Source organism: Rhinopithecus roxellana, chromosome 4 (assembly GCF_007565055.1).
Source record: "Rhinopithecus roxellana isolate Shanxi Qingling chromosome 4, ASM756505v1, whole genome shotgun sequence".
Classification (NCBI taxonomy): domain Eukaryota; kingdom Metazoa; phylum Chordata; class Mammalia; order Primates; family Cercopithecidae; genus Rhinopithecus; species Rhinopithecus roxellana.
The window spans coordinates 105,473,844-105,494,943 of record NC_044552.1 but is presented as its reverse complement, the minus strand read 5'-3'; positions in this window follow the sequence as shown (position 1 = coordinate 105,494,943).

Below are 21,100 nucleotides of genomic sequence, written 5' to 3'. Positions count from 1 at the left end.
CTGGCACTCTTCTGTGTGCAGACATGGCCTGACACTCATCAAGCTCACCCATCCCCAAATATTCCCCATTGCCACCACATTCTGGCTTCTCGAATTCCTTGTGTTACACAGTCTTTCTAATATGCATTCCCAAATTAATTAATTTAAGTAAAAGTACTTATTTTCCGTGGTTTTTGAAACTAAGTTATCTGAGAATATTTTGTCATGATTACAAAAAAAGGCACTATAAGATAATCATGTATCAAATAGTAAGTCTTATTACCAAGTCACACACACACAAATAGGATAATAAAATTAGTTTTTCTACCCTAAACCCTATATGGGTAACACAAACCCCTAATGGTGCCTAAAATAGCATTGTGAAGGATGCCTTGCTGACTATCTACATCAGAGTCATATGGGTTTTATAGAAAATGCTGGACTTCTCCCCTGACCTGCAGAATCAGAATTTTCTGGAGCTAGTTGGAAGTCTACATGTCATTTAAATTCCCTAGGGCAATGTTACGACAGACCTTTGAGCATGGCAACAAGCATACAGTCAGTGCTTGAATATGTTTGGATTTGTTGAGCAAACCAGCATGTGTCATTATGTTTTAACCCTTCTCCCTTTTATTTCTCCTTTTCATCCATGACTCATCCACTGTTCCACTGTAATCCACCACTGACCCTTTGAGCCACTTTGTCCAATTCCAAAGCATGTCCTGAGCGCCACATGATAGGGGCAGGGCCTTCTTGTGAACACTGTCTTGAGCTCCCTTGTTTTTATTTCCTCCTCAAGCCTCATCCCATTCTGCAGCTAACCCTCACCATAGACGAGGCATGTGAATTAAGTTTGGGCAGGGGTGACATGAAGGGAATAAGATTGTTTGTACATAGTAGAACTGACATCTCCACAGAATAGGACACAGGCAAGAAAGAAGCTTCATGAGAAATTTCAGGTTCATGTTCCTCAAACAGCTTCTATGTTTTTGAGTCATGAATTCACCAGTTTCTTCACATTATGCTATGTCACCAAAAATACCAACAACACATCTCCTGTAAGCAAAAAAGAATGCTTTAGGCCCTTTGAGTTAAATATTGAAAAAAAACAAGTGTCAAAGAATACTAACCAAAAAGTCAAGTTATTCAAAGTGAGAATAAGCTAATGACGTATTTTTCATCTCTCAGCTAATTTGGCAAACTTCTCTATAATATCGCCGGGTCTATGAGGCTCTTCCTGTTGGTTACTAATTCTAGATAAATGACAACCAGGCAGGTCTTTGAGCTCTCTTCCTTCATGATTCTGAAGAACACTTTTTCAGACACCAGGGACCAAATATGAGCATTCTCTGCTCTCTGAAGTCCTCAGCTGGACCTAAGAAGCAATATAATGGGTAATGCCTCTGAGACCTGGACAGCCTCGTGAAAGCAGCAGCCAAGATGAATTAAGTTGATAATAACAACATACACAGTTCATTCAACTTTGTACAACAACAATAATGGGCTAAGATTATATGTGAGTCTCTAAATTCTTGTACATTTGTTTGTGCCATCGTCTTGAAATTTTGAACTGAGTTTTATTTTGAGAAATTTGTTTGCCAGAAGAAGTGAGCCCGGGCAGAAAGATTATCATCTGAGTAGAGGTGGTACAGGAGAACAGCTATTACAAAGAGCTCATAAGGTTTATTTTCTTCCTACCTTGATGAAAATTATAGTATGGAAATAAATGCAAATACAAAATGCAGCTGCTGTTATATGTTTTTGGCAAATCCATTAGGGATCTTACTGTTGAGCTCATTTCTAATTATTTCTGTTCTATTCTTACCCTCCTAGCTTGTTTGCCTTCCTAGTCATGACCTTGTTCCTCTTCTTCACACTGACAGGACCATTTCCTAGGCTGATGGGACTCAGGACCTTCTTTCCCTGGTACATTTCAGGGATGATCTTCCCACCCAGAACCCAGGTCATGATCAGCAGTTTAGAACTGTTTCCAGGATGGTCACTGGGAAAAGTCATTGAATTCAGCCCAATAACCTATATGAAGTATAGACTAAAACCTGGAGTAAGAAATAATAAAGGGATCGGGTGCAGTGGCTCACACTTGTAATTCCAGCAGTGTGGGAGACCAAAGCAGGTGGATCACTTGAGGTCAGGAGTTCTAGAACAGCCTGACCAACGTGGTGAATCCCCTTCTCTACTAAAAAATACAAAACTAGCTGTGCGTGGCGGCACACACCTGTAATCTTGGGATGCTGAGGCAGGAGAATTGCTTGAACCTGGAGGCAGAGGTTACAGTGAGCTGAGATTGTGCCATTGCCCAGCCTGGGCAAAAGTGACACTCTGTCAAAAGAAAGAAAGAAAAGAAAGAAGGAAAGAAGGAAAGAAAGAAAAGAAAGAAAGAAAGAAAAAAGAAAGAAAGAAAGAAAGAAAGAAAAGAAAGAAAGAAAAGAAAGAAAGAAGAGAAAAAAAAGAAAGAAAAAGAAGGAAGGAAGGAAGGAAGGAGGAAGGAAGGAGGAAGAAGACGCAGAACGAATCCCCCCCTCCGACGCCCGCCCACACCGCCGCCCTCCCCTAACCGCCAGCCTCCAAGGCTGCTCGCTCGTCATGTGCGGTCTTTCGCCGCCCCTCACAGAGAACATCCCCCCGAAAGACGAAAAGAGAGGAACAGGCAGACAGAGTTTCAACACATACTTTAATCAATGTCCTATATGTGTAAATACAGCTCTCCTGATGTCATATACATCATTCATGAGAATTTACGGAGGTTATTTTGTTTCTTGATCCTTGATCTACAGAACATGGCTCATCACCTCAGGGCCACCAAAAGATTAATTATAAAGATTTGGAGGCCCCTGGGTAGACAGATGCTTTATTTTCTCCCAAAGAGGATGGAAACTGTAACAGATTTGCCATAAGGCATAAGACATTCTAGCAAGGTAAGTCACAGTTGCTGGCCTTTCACTCCTTTCTCTAAATTCTAATCAACTGCTATATAAACGTATCCTCTAGGAAAATGTGACCTGTCACCTGGGCAATGACCCCTGGCTCCTTCCAGTGGTCCTTGGCAGTAGAAAAGTGAAGAAATATCACTCTTGGGAGAGTACCTGAAAACCCAGAGACCAGGAGTCACAGAACTGTGGTATCCCCCAAGGAAGTTCAATCTTGAGACAGAGCAGGAGAGATTTCCTTGTCTGAGGATTTCCTTGTCACTTTCTGGAACCCAGGAAGAGCTCCGTGAGTACTTGATGCCACCAGCTATGCTCCAGAGAGGACAGTGTGGCAGAATCTTCCCCAAAGAAGAAAGAGTTCACACCAGAGGCCAGGACCACTTTAGAAGGCACATTTAATGTTCTGAATTTGGGGATGTGGAAGGCAGTAAAACACAAGTTTTAGAGGCAGATTGACTTGAATTCTGATTCACTACTTGCCAGCTGAGTGACGGGACCTTGAGCAAGAAATTTATTGGTATCCATTTTCATCATTTACAAAATGGAACTATTTATATCTTCTTTGTAGGGTTGTTGTATAATCTAAAGAAGATAACACTTATGAAAACATTGGTGGCACATCCCAGTATTGCTACGTACAACTCTATGACCCTGGGTAAGTTATTAAACTCTGCGCCTTCATGTGCTTATCTTTAATATGGATGAGATGACAATAATTGCAGTACCTGCTTCATCGGGATCTTGTGAGTATTAAATGAGATAATACATGTAAAGTACTTAGAATTGTTTCTGGTACTTGCTGTCAGCTATTTTTAGTAATAGCAATAAATGTTAGCTATTGGTAAGAGTAAGCATGGAATAAATTGACGTTATAATCATTATCATCATCATTATCATCATTCAGAGACCATAAAGTAGTTTAAAGAAATATTCATTACAAAATTTTGCAGGCTCGCCAGATCTGCTCATTGCAGAACATAAACCTGATCTGCCTTCCTCTTAACCAGCTTCACTCACTCATAATGTGATCGAAGTGTTTGTAAATAGAAACCTCCAGGTCAGGCCACAGGGTGCATATCTGAGACTTCTTTGTGTTTAAACTTAAGTCAAGCAACACAAAACAACTGCACAGAAGCTCCCTGGGCTTTCCAGCAACAAGAAGTTTGAAGTAGCCAGATTCCAATGAGGCTGCTCAGGTAGAGCATCGGATAACTGGCATATCATGTAAACATCAAACAGTGAGAGGACCTTGAGTGAGAGGACCTTGAGGACCTTAAAGATAAAATAGATATCTTGGTGGCTGTCTCACTCAGCTTCTCACCCAGGGAGAGGTTCTTCATCAATGAGAATTCCTGTTCCATTCTTCTCTTTGGGGAGGGCTCGCTCAATGCCGGAGCCGTTGTCGGACAACTTGAGTTATTTTAAAGCTTTTTTTATATACTGAACTAAAATCAGACTTCTGGAATCTTCTACCCAATGCTTATTTCTGTCCTCTGAATATAAAAAAACACAAAAGTCAGTGCCCTCTTCCATACAAAGACTCTTCACAAGCTGCAAAGCTGCTCTCACGCTGCCTCTTCATTTTCTCCTCTCTAGCTCTTCTCACCATTTTCCACCCAGTCTTCTTAATTAGCATCATGAAAATGGGAATATTCCCTCCATGGTGGACATCTGTTATGGCTCTTCTAACCATTTCTCACCCAGTCTTCTCAATTAGTATCTTGAAAATGGGAATATTCCCTCCATGGTGTCCATCTGTTATACTTGCCAGTTTAGTATCCATTTTTCTCCCCTTCTATTCATAGGATTCCTCATTCACATGGAAATCTACCTCATGGGGCTTAGATAGATATACCCCCATCTGCTGCCGCTATACCATCCAAACTAGGAGTGGGCACGTGGCCTACGTAAGGCCACTTTCCCCAATTGGTTCAGAGATGTGAACCAAGCCAGGTAAATAAGACCCCACCTAGGACTCTGCTGGAACTAATGGGAAAGGGGTTTTTATTCTGATGGGGCTCTGGTTCTGCTAAGTTAGTGGAATGTACTTCACAGGTGAGGGCTATGCTTGCTACCATTTGGTGAGAACCTGTCTAAGAAAGACTAACACAGGAAATGAAAGTCAAGAGATTGAGAGAGGCAGATTCCTCCTTGCACTGAGCACTTGGCTCCAGCTATGACAGAAGTAGGTTTCTCTCTGGAATTTGTATGATAGTCAACATACATTCTTTTCTGGTTTCAAATTTTATTTATGTCACTTTTTTACTTAAAACAAAATTAATTAGCACACTGCCCTTGCCTATGCTGTGATGAGAATAGACCAGGACCTAGAGTCCAAACCTGCTCCCCTAAGTCCCTCCCTCGTAGCTCTGCAGTTCCCCTGAGATTAGGTCCTTGATCAGTTGATGTTATCAGTTGTCTTAAATTTGGGATCCCTTGGTTGCAAGAAGAGAAACTCACGTTAACCAGCACAAGTGCTATCACATTTTATCAGTTGCCTTAGTTTGGGATTCCTTGGCTGCAGGAAAAGAAATTCACATACGTCGCACAAATAATAATATTCACAACAGTGCAATCATAAATGGAGCCCTCCTTCCTTTTAAATTGGATCTGATTTATTTTGATGCAATGTCTCAACATACTGAGATCACTTTAAATCCTGATTCCATCACCTTTTGAATTAGCTGTTTCTGGCAGATGTGTATCTTCTGCATACATTTATGAGTATGTCTTTTCTGGCTTTATTTAAACCACTAATACAAAAGATGCATAAGACAAGGCCTCAGAGTCCTGTGGTCCACCACTGGGAATCTATTTAGGTTAACCTGACTATTCATTAATATCCTTTGGGTCTAGTTAGCCAGCCAGCTGCTAAACTATCTACCATTTCTCTAATCCAGCTCACATTTCACATATGGTTTCTAATCCACAAACCTATCTCGAAGGAGACTTTGAAAATACTTTTCTTACAAGAAAAAAGTAATAACCCACCGCACCTGGCATCCACTAGACCTTCACTACTTGCCAGCGCTAATTCCTACTAAAGAACTAAAGAACATATCATTCTGCATTGTCACTGCCTTTCCAACAAGACTGAGTTCCTTGAGCTGGCTCGAGTCAATGCCTGCAGCACAGTGGTGTTCCCTTGACCCTTTAGTTCCCACTATAGTTTTACTGAATCAAAGGATGAAAGTTTCAGAATAAATAGATAAAACAGAGAATAAACCTAATACTGCTTTAATGAATTAGGTTTTAAATGTTTTATTTTACCTTGCATATTGATATTTGAAGAGAAAAATTTATTAATTAGAAAAAAAGAGAGCAATTAGGGAAAGGGGGACAAGAGATGGAGACTTCGGCAATAATCCAGAGAGATTAGCCTGGCCCTTTTGAAGAATATATGATGATGGCACTGGGTTTTATTACATCGATAGTTTTTTCCTCTAAAACAGGGGTGTCCTTAGTAATGTTCTTATGCTTATAAGCCATAGTTAGGAAATCGGAGGGTAATGAATGGATTAGACAGAAAGAGGAAAGACAGATAAAAATAAAGGAGATAAGCCAGGACGAAAGGAAATGAACTGCAAAGTGGCAAAAGACAGGGAAAAACTGAAAACAAAAAGCACAAAACTTGCCTTCTTTCCAGTAGGTGAATGAAATCATCCCCTTCCCGGACCACTGGCGTAGCCCCAGCGAAGACTGTGATATGATTGCCATGGGGTGGCCTCCAGAAGAGAGGAGAGGTGAGCTGTTGATATAAACAGGGCATCTCACTGTTTGGATTACATAATATAGGTAACTGAAAGTGGTTCAGATGAACTGGAAACAACGTCATATCTGTGGTCAATAGTTTGCAGTGTGTCTACCAACAAATTATTATTAGGCTTCCTGTGTGCCAGTCATTGCAGTAAACATTTTTTTAAACAAAATATCTATTTTAATTTCCATGATAACCCTGCGAAATGATATATCGCTCTCCTTTTTTTTGGCAGTTAAGGAACTGAGGCTTAGATATATTGAATAATCACCTTAAGTCTATACTTAATTTGTGATGTAGCCAGAATGTGATTCCAGACATCCTTCACAGGCTCCCAGGGTCCTGAGATTTCACGGCTTGACTTACAGCTCAGTAGGCACAAACAGGTTAAATGTGTTTATCATTACCTCTTTTTTAAGATGCCTATATTCTTTTTAAAAAAAAACTGTGACATTGAACAGTATTTTGTTACTCAGTTTTTGCAATAAAGTTTTTAATAAACTTCAAAGTTTGGATTCTCACTTTAAAGCAAGGAACACATCCCTTTGTAACTGGACAAGATATTCATCACTCTGAGGTTTGAAGGATATTTGTTTGCTCATGTGTTGAAGGATAACGCAGCTGCCTGCAATGAACCCCTGATCACAGTCAGGGGAGGGGGATGGAGAAAGGGGCCTGATGGGAACAAACGGAACATCTGGCTGAAGAATTCAGACTTCCTTCTTTGGATTTTCCCTCTCTCAAGTGCCATTCATTGCATAACCTCTGATGATCAGTTATGATCCTTGGAAGTAAAGCCAAGTTGTTGGTCATACTGTCAATTTTTCTTCAGTACTATCATTTGTATTGTGAAAGCCATGATGAAGGAAAAAAAGAAAGAAAAATTTAAAATGACGACTTCTCCCAGAAAGTTTGCAACTTGCAATATTTATATAACCTTTATAAAAAGGTTATTAGTGGGTTCTGTAACTGGATGTTACTTCATTTCTTTAATAATTAATCAAACATGAAATGAATCTATTATTATGGATAATTATTTAATGAAATCCATTAGCATAAAGTTCCAAAAAGCAGAATGCCAGCACTTCAACTGTAATTCAAAGATGTGTTTTCCCTTAGAATCCACTTTATAGACAAGATGGTTTCTAAAAAGCAACACTTTTCACAGGAATAAAGCAGCACATCTGCTTCTAAACCGCATTTTTCTCCTCCTCCTTCTGCAGGTTCCTACCTTCCCCTCTCTGCTTCATCACTTCTCAAAGCACTGCTACAGAAAGTTGACATTAAACTTAGAGTTGTAAGATGAGTACTGATTCTGAGACTCCGCAGGTACTAGAACTGTCCCTGGAATCTTACCCATCCTAAGAACTAGGAAAAAGTTGCTTCCAAGCATTGGAGAAATTCAGATTGTTCTTCAACTGCCTTAGAAGATAGTTTAAGGTTCCCTTTTATCAGACCCCAGAAGCAAATCAGTAATGCAGTCCCAAATTAACCTTGTATTTTTGATTCAGTGTGAACTGGGCCCGTTGGAATCACTGTCAACCAAGGCCCCCTGGCAAAGACAGGCCCTAACTCAGATCTGGGAGGCAAAGTTAAGACTGGAGGTCCCCCAAGCTTAGGCTGGCCTACATTAATTGCTTGCTTAAATCATCATTCTTTACTTGTTCTTCTTATTCTGCTCTGTTCCCTGGACACTTGTGAGGCATTGGAAATTGTACAGCAAGTAAGAACCTGTAGAGAAAAGGGACAAGGAGCCATAGGAATAAAGTGGCCAACCACAAAATGATCATGACACTTGATGGCAAAGGAAAATGGACATCTGTACAAGAGATGAAAGAAGATTCCATCCAAGCTGTGGAAAACTTACGAGCAAGAGGAAAGTCTATGAATACAAGAAATATGGCAAGCCTGAAGCCATATCTGACACATGGAAAGTGACCATAGCAGGCCCACAGTGGCCGAGTGGCATCCAACTGGCCAGCTTCACTCACTCAGTCTCAGCAGCCCTGCCAGAACCACGGAAGGTAGCTAGGGATGGCTCTCCAATCAAAGCTCATTGTACTGTCAAGAAACAGAAACCCACTGAAGCTAACTCAACTGCAGAGGAGATTTATGACACTGAGATACGTCTCCAAATCTAAGGTTGGTAAACAAGATACAAATCCTGACTTCTAGGATCTGAAAAGCTTCCAGGAATAAAATTTCCATTTGTCTGTGCCAGTGTGGATTCTCCACTTGACTTCTCACTCTATGCTTCCTCCACTCCCTTCTCTCCACAGGTTCATTTCCTCATCAGGATCTATGATCTTCAAAATGCTCACTCTAAGTCCGAGGTTCCCATGACTTCCCTGCTTCTAAGCTCTTGACTGATCAAAGTCTCTGTACAAAATAGTTCGAATTTTGAGAAAACAGAAGAAGGAGAATTAATTCTTCCTGGGAGACTCAGTGAAATCTTCAAAGGAGCTGATTTACTGCTAGACTTGGAAAAACATACTGAGTTTTTACAATAGATAAGCATGGAACAGCCTTTTTTCAAAGCATTTTGATATTTGAATCTCCCAACAGTGCCATGAAGTGTGTTGAGCAGGTTATTTCTATTATATAAATGAGAAAACTAAGTCCTACAAAAGGTAAATTAATTGACCAAGGCCATGTAGCCAGTGTGGGGTACATTCCAGACTAGATACAAAGTTTTCTGACTTCTAATTCACTGATTTTTCTATTTGTTCATGTGTAGAGATGAAAGAATGAGTCTCTTTCATTGCCATTGATAAAATAAAAACTTCAGCTGAATTAAATTTAAAAGAGTTTAATTGAACAATGAACGATTTGTGAATTGGGCAACCTCCCGAGCCAGAGTACGCTCAGACTCCAGTTCAACTGCGTGGTGGAAGATGATTTATGGACAGAAAAAGGAAAATGATGTATGGAAAAGGGAAGTGAGGTACAGAAACAGCCAGATTGATTACAGTACAGCATTTGCCTTATATGAACATGGTTAGAACAATCGGCTACATTTGATTGGCCAAAACTCCATGATTGGCACCAGTGTGGGCTACTGTCTGTTTACACCTCCGTTTGTTATAGTTCACAATGCACAGAGAAACCTTTAGGCTGAACTTAAAATATGTCAAGAGGCAGCTTTAGGCTAAACTTGATTTAATACCATCAATAGCCCTAGAATTGGGACTGACATTACTATAATTTTAACTTGCCTTTCTCAAGTTCAATCTCCATCACATCCTTTGCAAAAACTCATGTGTTTGTAGAATATATCTGTCTAAGTCATGATGGGAAACCAATGCCATATTTAAACAATTCGATTTGGGAAGAGTTTAATAGACAGATTATTTAGAGGTGCAGGCAGGGTTTAGGGGAACCAACAAAGAATAGTGCAGGATTCCCAAACTGGCAACAGCACGGATCTGTCATCACTAGCCCTTGGTCTGGGGACAAAATGAGAGCCGAGTCACCAGAACGTCGAGAAGGTAGCATGGAGAAGCCACCTGGTCAAAGCTGTGGCTTTCACAGAAGGACGCAGCCAACCCCTGCCAACAACCGCCCTCTCTTCCAGTTTTCAGAACTCCTGCCAGTGAGCCCACTGATTCATTGGCTGATTCCTCTGGAAACCAGAGAGTATGGGGAATCCTCGTTGACATCAAGCTTCCTAAGGAAATAGAGAGAAACTGAGACTGGAGAGGCAAATGAGAAACATCCAATACAGGGAATAAGGGGAGAAATTCAACATGGGAGGCCAGCCATGGTTTCTGATCTGTTTTGTGTCAATCTCCTTTCCCACACACACAGTCTTCTAAAACTGCACTAACACATGCACACACACAGGTGCACACACACCCCATTCTCCTTCTCCTTTCCCCTTGCTGTTTCCTTTTATATTTTGGAAATCCGACCATTCAAGTCAGTGCCCTGGGTTTTCAGCCAGGAATCCACTCCAGGTCAATGGAGCCAAATCAACTGGTCTCTTGGTCATTGCAAGTCCTGAACTGAACTCGAGAATGCATGCCTGCCAAGGTGAAGGATGAGTTGCAAAGGAAGCACTTATATAATTCTATAGTATTCCAAACCCTGTCCTTTCCAAGACCTTCTTCGTATTGTCAGAGTGGCAGCTCTATGGGATCATTTTGAGGAAAAAATCTTGGCAATTCAGACTGAGATTTTTCATAAGTTCTGGCTGGGTGAGCCAGTGACGCCATTGTGGACCAGCTGCAACCAATCTGCTGTCTTCCATGCTAGGACGAGGGGCTAAGGTGGGCCCACCTGAATTTGTTATGACAGATCAGTCCTTCACAGCAGTCAAAAGAATGCTCTTAGAGGGCACAACCTGGAAATATTATCTTTCTTCTTTTCTTTTTTGACTGTTAATGTAACTGGGCATCTAAAAGGTTTTTTTTGTGGAGAAGTAATTCCTTGATTTATTTTGCTAATGAATGAAGTTCGCCTTAATTTCCACTTTTGAAAATTTCATAGACATGAATTATATTTGTAACCTTATCCAGTGATGTTTTTCCTCTCAGAGTCTTGATAGGAAAGGCAATTTTATTGTAAGATAGAAAAGTGACAGTTTAAAAGGGATGGGAAGGTAGTGGTATTTATTATACATCGTGATTAATTTTCCAATAGCTGATACTTTAACAACTGTGTGCCCATTAGAGTAAACCAAAATAATATTATTATTATTATTATTATTATTATTATTATTTGAGACGGAGTTTCACTTTTGTTGCCCAGGCAGGAGTGCAATGGTGCGATCTCGGCTCACTGCAACCTCCGCCTCCCAGGTTCGAGCGATTCTCCTGTCTCAGCTTCCCAAGTAGCTGGGATTACAGGCATGCACCACCACGCCCAGCTAATTTTTGTATTTTTAGTAGAGATGGGGTTTCATCATGTTGGTCAGACTGGTGTTGAACTGACCTCAGGTGATCCACCTGCCTCGGCCTCCCAAAGTGCTGGGATTACAGGCGTGAGCTGCCGCGCCTGGCCGAGTAATCCAAAATGATGTTCAAATGATACTGAAACGATGTTTCTTAAATCAGAGGTCTTAACTCAATGGCAGGCAGGTGGGATGATCCTAGAGAGTTATCTGGTGTGACTAAAGGTGTTTCCCTATCCCCTACCTCATGGCTGCCACCCCAGAGCCCCTCATACCCCTTCTGGCCAGTTATTCCTCCCAGGGGAGGCTGCCCATTCATGTGAGACTTTCCTCAGTCCCGTCTCATTGCTTTTTACTTCTCCTGCCATAGGCAACAAGGAGTTCAGTTGTCCTGGGATTATTTTATCCTAGAGACATCTCAAAACAGTGCAAGGAGGACTCCAGGAGTTTTTAAGGTAGAAGAACAAAATCTCCCACAATAGGGCAATATTTTGCAGAAAAGGAGATTTTCAAAGGGAAGAAGGAAGTTGATTTTTTGGGAAACAGAATGTCTGGTTTTTATCTTCCCTGCCTTGCCTTCTAAATTCTTTTTTCTTGGCTGAACTTTTAGAAGTTGGGAGGAAGTTTGGAGTAAGTTTCTAATGTGTCAACTGGCAAAATTAAAGAGCGTCACAGAACAATGGCTAGCTCTAGTCTAATGATCTCTGCTATATGAAGGTTTGAATGTTAAGTCAGATATAGGCAAAACTGTGAAGTAGGAAGTTTTCTCTTCTCCCAGCTCCTCTTCCGTCTCATCATGCTGGCTAGTTTCTCAGAACACATCCTTCTGTACCTCTTATTCCTAGCCCATGGTATCCCTTAGTCACAGCCTTTGCATTTTTGAACCCATCAAAACAATCAATTCACTTGACTTCAATTCTCATGGTATCCAACCAAAGGAAGTTAGCTAGTTCTCACAGATAGGAGCGGAGAAGTAAGGAGTTAACAGGTAACTAGGCAGATAATGTATTTGTGTTTAAACTGGGGCATCTTGGAGACTTTGCTCAAAAATAGAGAAATTACTGGCAATTTGGAGACCTTTAGTGTGTGACAGGGCAGTTGTGTTCTGGGGAGACAAGTCTTTTGGGAGCCTTCTATTCTTGTTATTTCGACCTCAATTCTGCTTCTTTCACACAGGGTTGATGCTTACAGTTTAACTGCAGAAATGTTTGGGAGGTGGGGTCAGAACCTCTAGACCTGAGACGCAAATGTGGGAAAACTTTGTAGTTGTTTGGTTTTGTTTGTTTGGTCTTTGAAACGCACAAGCCAGACGCCACTCAGTAAGATCCAAGATTAGTGGCACTGCTTGCTGCCTGATGACTAAGGCAATTAAATAAGTCTCGGTGCTGGCACAGCACCGCAATAACAAATCCCATAGTGTCAAACGCCTCTGCCAGATGGATTGCTCAAACCTTTGGAAGCATTCTCAAGTACACATAGTTAATCACTGCAGGCCCAGTTTGTGGAAAAATGACATGGTACTTGTGTGGGCGGAAGGTTCCTGTCACTTTCCTTGGGCCATCAATCCCATTGTCAGCTTCTATAGCCAGTATTGTCCTGATTCCCCTTCTTGGGGCTCATGATATTTAAGTATTAGAAATGTGATGAATTTAGGAGACTTCATGATATTTTTTCTAAATATTTTAGATTTTTCTAGAACAGGCCTGATTTAAAATATCCTGTCCCATTGCCTTGAAAAGTCCATCATACTTGTCATATTGTGTCTCAATTTTTACTTTAAAAGCAGGTTATAGCATTTCATCTATTTGACTTATTAAAGAATGTAAGTTACTTGCCCAAGAGGGATGTATATATCGAAAAGTATGTTAAGCCTTTTGAAAACCTAATTAAGTCTAATATTAAATACACTTATGCCAATAAATCAACAAGCCATTTATTTTTCCTTCAATAAGTGTTTACCACGTTCAGGGAACTTGATGAGATAGAGACTCAGCCTGCTGTGATCTCTCTCTTCAAGGAGTTTACAGTTTGATTGAAGATGAATGCACTCGTGAATGATTGTGAACAAGAAGCGTAGATAATGTGATAATTGCCTGGCCCAGATTGTTACTGTTGTAGAAGTTCAGAAAGAGGGAAACAAGTATAGGAAGAAATAGTCAAACAAGTCTTAGAAAGGGGGTGACAGATGGCCTTGACCTCTAAGGTCTTGCTGGACTTGGGTAGACCCAGAGGAAGAGTGTCCATATAGGAAAAATACTAAAGCAAAGAGACTGTGGTGGGCATATATACCAAGATTAGGCTGCAGGGGTGGAGGGTTTGTCTGATGAGAAAGGAGACAAGAATGAAGACAGGTAAGGTTGGAATATGGAAAGCCTCAGGACGGGCAGAAGCAGTCAGACTTAATGGAGTAGTCTGGGGAAAACCACTAAAAAGTTCTGATGAAGAGTTAAATTTCAGGACCCTTAAGCTGGATAAGAAGCAGGACAAACTAAGGTCTTCCGTCATGATTCAGATGATAGTAAGAAGGCCTTAGACTAACTTGGTATAAGTGAAATGGAAAAGGAAAGAGAGATTGAAAAAGATCTATTAAGACTAGGTGCAAAAGGCCAGGTGCAGTGGCTCACGCTTGTAATCCCAGCACTTTGGGAGGCCAAGGCAGGTGGATCATGAGGTTAGGAGATCGAGACCATGCTGGCTAACATGGTGACACCCCATTTCCACTAAAAGTGCAAAAAATTAGCTGGGCATGGTGGTGGGCACCTGTAGTCCCAGCTACTCAGGAGGCTGAGGCAGGAGAATGGCGTAAACCCGGGAGGCGGAGCTTGCAGTGAGCTGAGATTGCGCCACTGCACTCCAGCCCGGGTAACAGAGCGAGACTCCGTCAGAGAGAGAGAGAGAGAGAGAGAGAGAGAGAGAGAGAGAGAGAGAGAGAGAGAGAGAGAGAGAGAGAGAGAGAGAGAGAGAGAGAGAGAGAGAGAGAGAGAGAGAGAGAGAGAGAGAGAGAGAGAGAGAGAGAGAGAGAGAGAGAGAGAGAGAAAGAAAGAAAGAAAGAAAGAAAGAAAGGAAGAAAGAAGAAAGAAGACTAGGTGCAAGAAATAAAGGAGAATGGGTCATGGTCTACTCCAAACCCAGCCACTGTGTCTGTGGCAATCACTGAATAAATCTACATTACATGGAATTGAGAGAATGTTGATGCCACTGATGGAAAGGAGACTTCAGAAAGTACTCTATTTTGGTTTGAATTTATGATTGTAAGATGATGAAGTCCAAATGAAAGTATCTCTTAGATAATCAATGAGGTGCATAGATCTCAGGTGAAAGGTCATAAAAAAAAAAAAGAATCACTGGAAAGAATGTGATGCTGAAGCCTTGATAAAGGCTGAACATTCCCAGGAAGGGAGGCTTTTAACCCTTAAATTTGAAGACTGGTTATATCCTACATGGAAGGTCTGGCCAGTGATGAGCAACATTACAATAGCAGAGCTGTGTACATAATCTTACCAACTTGATCAAATAGCCTTTTAGCATTGAAACACTGTGTGAGAGATAGTTTGAAAATATATTGACTTCTGCTAAATTAAAAAAATAAAATTTCAAAATTAATAGAATGTGTTTCAAACCTCCAGCCTGATGCATTAAGTGAATCAACATAGTATGCAGGGGTGGGAGGGGGTTGAGGGTTGAAAAATTACCTATTTGGTACAATGTTCACTGTTTAGGTGATGCGTACATTAGAAGCCCAAACCTCACCACTACACAATATATCCATGTAACAAACCTACGCATGTATCCCCTGAATCTATAATTTAATATATATGTGTGTATATGTATGTGTATATATATACATATATATATTTTAAAAGGCAAATATAAGCATGTTAAAAAAAACCATAGTGTGTGGCATAACTTGTATCTTCCACCATCTTTGTTTCTAGAATACTATGCCACGGTTAAGTAAGATAGGTTTTTCTATGGAGCTCTGACATATATTGTATTACAACTATCTTGCTATGTTGCAGTTATTATTATCCTGATTCTTACCTGAGAAAACCAAAGATCACAGAAATTTGGTAGCTTGCTTCAGATCAAATAGTCAGTAAATGGCAGAAATAAGGCTATTACTAAGATTTTCTTGTTTCAAATGCCATACTTTTTCTGCTATGTGATGAGAAGCCATGTTCAATGGCAATGCAGAAAAGGTGGGACCTCATCCAAAAAGCCAGATGAACAAATTCCTGCAATGCTAGGTCTCCAAGAAGAGTTTCAAGGGCACAGACTGCTAACTTCTTTTCACTATCTGTATCCCACAGGGCATATGCACATGTACACACACACATGCACACACATACAATACACACACACACACACAAATCTGCAAGGCCTCTTGTGATCAGGAGGTGAATTATAGTCCATTGCAGGTACATAGTTGTGGGATACATGAGGAGTAATTATGCTGCTATATATTCATACTTAATAAATATTGGCGCTTTGCTATTTACAAACTTTCAAACCTTGATACAGATGAACAAAGTTCCTTTTCAGAGCAAAAACCCACCATTTCTACTCTTCACCAACAGTTGGCACCATGATTGTGCACAGACATTTTAGTCTAGGCTTAAGTTTGTTACTCTGTGGCCAAAATCATAAACTCAACCAGGTAAAGTAAATGAATGAAGTGAGACGAAGGTAAGGCAATAGGGAGTGAAACTGAATGACTGTGGAGTGTCTGCCCAGTCAAAAGCGGACAACCAAATCTCAGCTCTAGACCATTGCTATCATGCAGGTTAGAGGCCCACTATTGTAAGATATCTTGATTTTTCAAGATAGTATGAACATTAATGTGAAAATTCTGACTTTCATTTGAATGCTCTTGGTTTGTTAATTTGGCAGCTGATTCACATAGCAGCACTGTGTAGACAAAACACATGCACATCTGCAGGCCAGATTGTGTTTGTGTGTTTTGTTTTGTTTTTTGACATGGAGTCTTGCTCTGTCACCCAGTCTAGAGTTCAGTGGCATGATCTCAGCTCACCGCAACCTCTGGCTCCTAGGTTCAAGCAATTATCCTGCCTCAGCCTCCTGAGTAGCTGTGACTACAGGCATGCACCACCATGCCCGGCTAATTTTTGTATTTTTAGTAGAGGCAGGTTTCACCGTGTTGGCCAGGCTGGTCTCGAACTCCTGACCTCAAGTGATCCACCTGCTTTGGCCTCCCAAAGTGCTGGGATTACTGACATGAGCCACCGCGCCCGGCCTGTGTTTGTGTTTTTTGAGTTAGTTTACTAACATCATTAACTTCATTATTTCCAAAAAGTGCAAACTAGGAAGACTGATGAGAGTCATAAGAAGAGAGCCAAGAAAGTTAAGAAAGTCTTAACTAATGCCATCAATATGCATGTTCTCTGGAAAAGCCTAACTTTACACAGGTATGGATATCTTAATTGATTTGAAAGTGATACTTTGGATTCATGAACCAATGGACTTACAAACAGCTTTTAAGATCCTTATGTGTCATCAAGACAAAAGTGCCAACAGCAAACATTTATACCGTGAACCTTCTTTAAAAAGGGATTCTCTTAACATATTTATATAAGGGATGCTGCTCTGTGACTCCAGGAAGGTTGAAAGCCTCTGAAATATTTTAAAAGTTACATCAAACCAGCCAGGCGTGGTGGCTCACGCCTGTAATCCCAGCACTTTGGGAGGCCGAGGCGGGCAGATTGCCTGAGCTCAAGAGTTTGAGACCAGCCTGGGCAGCACAGTGAAACCCCATCTTTATTAAAATACAAAAACTTAGCCGGGCGTGGTGGCATGTGCCTGTAATCCCAGCTACTTGGGAGGCTGAGGCAGTAGAATCGCTTGAACCTGGGAGGCAGAGGTTGCAGTAAGCCGAGATTGTGCCACTGCACTTCAGCCTGGGTGACAGAGTGAGACCCCATCTCCAAAAAAAAATGATAAATAAAAGTTACATCAAACATGAATTTTGAAGGCAAGATTAGTTGAGAAAAAAACAATTTTATCACTAATTAAGAGAGGGACTGGAGAAAAGATATTTTGGTATGGTGATAAAACTACATGGGATTTTTAATCAGAAGGCCTGAACTTTAATCTTAGCTCTGTTATATATATCTACCTTACCTTAAGCAAGTCTTGTAACATTTATGTATTTAATTTCATTTTTATAGAGTGGGAGTTAATAATTACTTTCCTTACAAAATTGTATTAATTAAGTATGTAATAATACAATGTTTCTAAATCAAAAAACTGAACGAGCATTTATTTTTTTAATTACTGTTAAAATTATAATGATAATGAGGAAGAAGATGATGTTGGAGAAGAATAAATATATCAGATGAAGTGCATAAAGCAGAAATCATTTGCACTCTGTGAAAAACAAATCTTCCCCAGCTCTTTCTAGACTGAAAGAGAATACAGACTTCTCAGGGACACTGCTATAAAGGACACTAGTCCCAAAACAATGTGAGCATGGGAGAACAACTGCATCCCAAAGCAGTTCAAGCAAAACTATCCTCAGGATTGGAACACAATAAGTCCTGGACAGTGATTTTTAACAGTTTACCCTTACTTTTATAATTAAAATCATTTTTGTTGCATTGAAAAAGCTTGACTAGAGAATGAGATATATGGGGGTACATACATCTGCACTGTGATTTCCAATACAGAAAGGTGCAAATGATAAGAGGAGGCCAACTCCCATTACATTGAGGGAGAATCCAGTGCTGGGATATGGGTAGTAAATGAAGGATCCTAGTGAAGTAGATACTATACTGCCACATTTATATATTTTACATTAAATTTATATATTAGGTTGGTGCAAACATAATCATGGTTTTTACCATTACTTTTAATGGCAAAAAAAGTACATTTGCACCAACTAACTGTATATATATATATATACACACACACATATATACATGTATATATATAGAAATTTATATCATTTTATAGTTAGTCTTTGACACCATATATGTCATGATTTCTTTAGCTAATTTATTAATTTAAAAAGATTTTGAAGGAGACATCCATTTCAGCCATGACTGAATAATTAGAGCTGAATTTACCCTCCCATCATAAACTACGAGCAAATTGGCAAGATAATAAAGAAATAGCTTTGGGATATTAGGCAACAGGCAATGCTGGAATGTGATTCCTGGGAGAATAGAGACAAAAAGTGAACCCAGCTATCTGCTTGAGGGTGTTTCTGGATCATGAATCTTGGAGAGGGATTCATTTTACTCATGAGATATGGACCAAATTATGAGGAGGCTAAATTGGCTACAACATGTAGGGCAGAGTACTGGGTGGTGTGGGGAAGTGCATGGAGAAAGAGTTCATGAAAATTTCATAAGGATCAACACCATATTAAATGTAAATGGTTCAAACACTTTGATTAAAAGAGATTGTCAAATTGGATAAAAAAGAAAGACTCAACTGGATGCTGCCTATAAGAAACTCATTTTACACATAAAAACACAAATAGGTCAGAAGTTAGAAAGATAAAACAGGATCTATCGTACTAACATTAAAAAGTAAATAAATAAAAAAAGTTTCTATGTTAATACTAAACAAAATTAATTTCACAGCAAAGAATATTACCAGAAACAAACAAGTTATTTCATAATGATAGAAGTTAATTAATCAAGAGAACAAAAAAATCCTAAATGTATGTGCACTTAATAATAGATCTTTAAAATATACGAAACAGAAATGAATAAACTGCAAGGAGGAATAGACAATTTACAATTATAATTGGAGAGTTCAGCACCCCTACATGTCTTTCTCAATAATTGATCAAGTAAGTAGACACAAAATTAGTAAGGATATAGAAGATTTAAACAACTCTGTCAACTAAATTGATTTAATTGATATTTGTCAGATATTCCACTGAACAACAGCAGAATGCTCATTTTTCTCAAGTGCACACAGAACATTTACTAAGACAGACCATGTTCTTGGGATATAAAAGAAGTCTCAAAAAACGTAAAAGGATTCAAGTCTCACAAAATGTATTTTCTGACCAAAATGGAATTAAATTATAACCCATAACAGAAAGTAATCTGGAAAAAATCTTCAAATATTTGGCAACAAAATAACACACTTTTAAACAATCAATGGTCAAAGAAGAAATCAAAAGACTACAAAGTATTTTAAACCAAGTGAAGGTGAAAACACAAAATTCCCATACTTGTGTGATGCAACTAAAGCAGTCATAAAAAGTATTAAAAACGATAAAGAAGTATTAACTGTTTTATACTAACAAATACTAGACTAATATATTTGACAATATAGATTAAATGGACACATTCCTTGAAATATAAATGGCTGAAATTCCTATAAGCAGAAATAAATAACCTGAATAGGACTTACATCTATTAAAGAAATTGTAGTTAAAAACTTTCCCACAAAGAAAAGTCCAGGCCCATATGACTTAACTGAGGAATTCTAGCAAACATTTAAGAAAAAATGAATACCAATTTTATGCAAACCCTTCCAAGAAATTGAAGAGAAGAGATTATTTCTCAATTCCTTTTATGAAGCCAGCATTACAAACATATTGCAAGGAAAAAAAACCCTGCACATATATGATCAATTCAGTTTTGACAAGGTGCCAAGATAATTCAACAAAGAGAGACTTTTTAAAAAATGTTGCCATAAAATCTGGACATTCAAGTCAAAAATAAATTAAATAAATAACCTCAACTCTTACTTCATACTATATACAAAACATAACTTGAGTTGGGTCATAGTCCTAAGTGTAATCTGTAAAACTATATAACTTCTAAAGGAAACCTAGGAGAAAATCCTTGTGATACTGGCATAGGCAAAGGTTTCTAAAGATGGAAGAAGAAATTATACTATGGCAAAATTATAAACTTTTATTCTTTGAAATACACCTCAAACAAAATATGTAAACAATCAATAAACTAGGAGATCTTTGCAGGACACAACTGTGTAAAATGACTTGTATCAAGAATCTATAAGGATCCTTGTAACTCAGTAAAAACAAAACCGAAAACAAAACAAATGGGCAAAAAATTTAGCAGATGCTTCACTGAGGAAATACGTTTAGAAAATAAGTGCTTAAAAAGATGCTCAACATCATTAATCATTGAGAAAATGCAAATTAAGAACACAATGGAAATTATTACACACTTATTGGATTGGCTAAAAATTTTTAAACAAACAATACCAAGTGTAGACAAAGATCTAAAGCAAATGAAATTTCATATATTACCAGTGAGAATACAAAATTGGGCAGTTACCTTAGAAAACAGTTTGGCAGTATTTTAGAAAGTTCAGCATACTATTGGACCCAGCAATTCCATTCATAGGTATTTAATTAAAAGAAAAGAAAGATATATATTCACAGAAAGACATGCATGCAACTTTATAGCAGCTTTATTCATAATTTTCAAACACAGGAGTTATTTAAATGTCTATCCATCAATAAATGGATAAACAAATTGTGGTTTATCCATAAAATGAAATATTACTCAGCATTAA